Genomic DNA, 2,316 nt, shown 5'->3' on the forward strand with positions numbered 1-2,316 from the left:
TGAACACAATAGAGCCTGGGTTACAAAAGCATGCCTACTGTCTATGCTGGGGCCAACCAACAGAGATGAGGGCTTACATATGGAGTAGCCAGTGGGAAACTCCATTTGGCTGCATTGAAATGTGAGATGCTACAGACATAGATAACAGACTTCTGTGGGATTAACAAATACTAATTATTATGTATAGAGTGGATAAACAACAAAGTCATCCTGTATAGCATAGGGAACTATATTCAATATCCTATGATAAGCTATAATGGAAAAGAATGTGAAAAAGAATATATATAAACATATAATTGAATCACTTTGTTGTACAGAAAAAATTAACACAATATTATAAATCAACTATACTTCACTACACTTGATCTTAGCCAAAAGGCTGAGAAGCGATCAACTGTACTTCAATAAAATAAAGAAATGTCTGACTTCCCAGGTGGCTCAGTAATAAAGAATTCACCTGCCAATGCAGGAGCCATAGGAGATGTGGGTTCAGTCCCTGGGTCAGAAAGATTCCTGGAGGAGGAAATGGCAACCCATTCCACCACTATTGCCTGAAAAATCCCATGGACAGAGAGGCCTTGCGGGCTACAGCTCATGAGGTTGCTAAGAATTGGACACGACTGAATTGTCTGGGCATGCATGCATGCAAAGAAATGTGAGATGCTACAAGAGTCTTCCCCATAACTCCCACTTGCACCCCATCTCCCGAGAAGAAATATTTAAATGTTGACTGGAAACAGTATTAAATTACTAGATAAATCAAGTATCAGAAAGAGGTATCACAGGTATAAAGCAGGTATCACAAGAGGAAGCCAAGCTGCTTCTGCTCCAGGCTGTATGGAAGGTCTTGGAAGCTGGTAAAACAGTGCTTAAAAATAAAGAGAACTGCCAAATTACATTGTTAACATTTCTTGTAACATCTCAGAGAACAGAAGAGAGAGCCTCAGCCTTACAGCAATTTAGAGGATTACCCTAATTTTAAGTGAAGTTGCTGACATACACAGGAAGAAGAAAAGAACTGTAAGTATCATGTTACAACACAAGACTTTTGAAATGAGTCATGGAACAAGGTCCTGCAAGCCTGGACCTGGTCCTGACCTTGGAAAGATCAGGCTTTTCTGGATCGAGTTCTCCAGAAGGAACTCCTAGAGAGACATTATTGGAGAAACTTGCATTAACCAGAGAACTGGTAGGCCATTCAAATAGTCACTTCTAGTGAAAACGACTCAGTGGAAACAAGGAAAAATGATGATATTGGCTGTTCTCAGATAACGAATCAAAGAGTAAAGTTGGACCGAGGCACTCGAGGTCGAATTTCTGCCAGCAAGATCTTAAGGAATGGGAGAAACATGTCCCAACCCCAGGTCAAAAGTTTATACCAAGAATGCAGTCGTTTTCTATTAACAATTTATCACAAACTTAATGGCTTAAAACATTGCATTTGTTATCTCAGAATGTCCATGGGTCAAGAGCCTCTGTATAGCTTAGCTGGGTCCTTTTGCTTTTCCAGAGGCAAGACCCAGATCTTAAAGGGCATCGCAGCTCTCTGCCATCTGGTTCCCACAGAAGGTTCAAACATGGCGGTCTATGTCTTCAAAACTGACTACAGATGGTCTCTCTTAAAATGTACTATAAGCACAGGAGTTACTACCAGAACACTATCCATTCTATTTGATTGGCTAGAAGTCCCAGATTCCATCTACACTCAAAAGAAAGAAATAACACAAGGGATGTGACCTAGAGGTCACCTCAGAGTGTGTCTGCCGTACACTGCTGCTAAGTCGCTTCAGTTGTATCCGACTCTGTGCAACCCCATAGACGGCAGCCCACCAGGCTCCCCCATCCCTGGGGTTCTCCAGGCAAGAACACTAGAGTGGGTTGCCATTTCCTTTTCCAATGCATAAAAGTGAAAAGTGAAAGTGAAGTCGCTCAGTCATGTCCGACCCTTAGCGACCCCATGGACTGCAGCCCACCAGGCTCCTCCGTCAATGGGATTTTCCAGGCAAGAGTACTGGAGTGGGGTGCCATTGCCTTCTCCCTGCAGTACACTAATACCGTACAATTCATTATTGTGTGTGTGTGTACATGTGCACGTGGACAGATGTGTCAGGTACATCATCACCTTGGTCTGTGTTCCTCTGGGTTCAGATGTTGAAATAAGTGTTCACACGGAATTGGGAGATGATCCTAGGAAATCTGCAGGGGACTGAAGAACTGAAATAGTAAAGAGGGGCAGCTAAATAAGGATGTGTGAAGGAATTATGAACTATTGACAACTTCAGCCTTTATCCCTCTAAAGAATTCTGGAAGCTTGCC

The 2,316-nt window shown here is 42.5% G+C and overlaps 1 pseudogene; it reads right to left on the reverse strand.

The window, feature by feature from the left end:
- Nucleotides 1–222: 222 nt before the first annotated feature.
- LOC138987367 (U2 spliceosomal RNA) lies at nucleotides 223–391 on the reverse strand (annotated as a pseudogene).
- Between the last annotated feature and the right edge of the window lie 1,925 nt (nucleotides 392–2,316).

The sequence above is a fragment of the Bos mutus genome, chromosome 3, assembly GCF_027580195.1.
Source record: "Bos mutus isolate GX-2022 chromosome 3, NWIPB_WYAK_1.1, whole genome shotgun sequence".
Classification (NCBI taxonomy): domain Eukaryota; kingdom Metazoa; phylum Chordata; class Mammalia; order Artiodactyla; family Bovidae; genus Bos; species Bos mutus.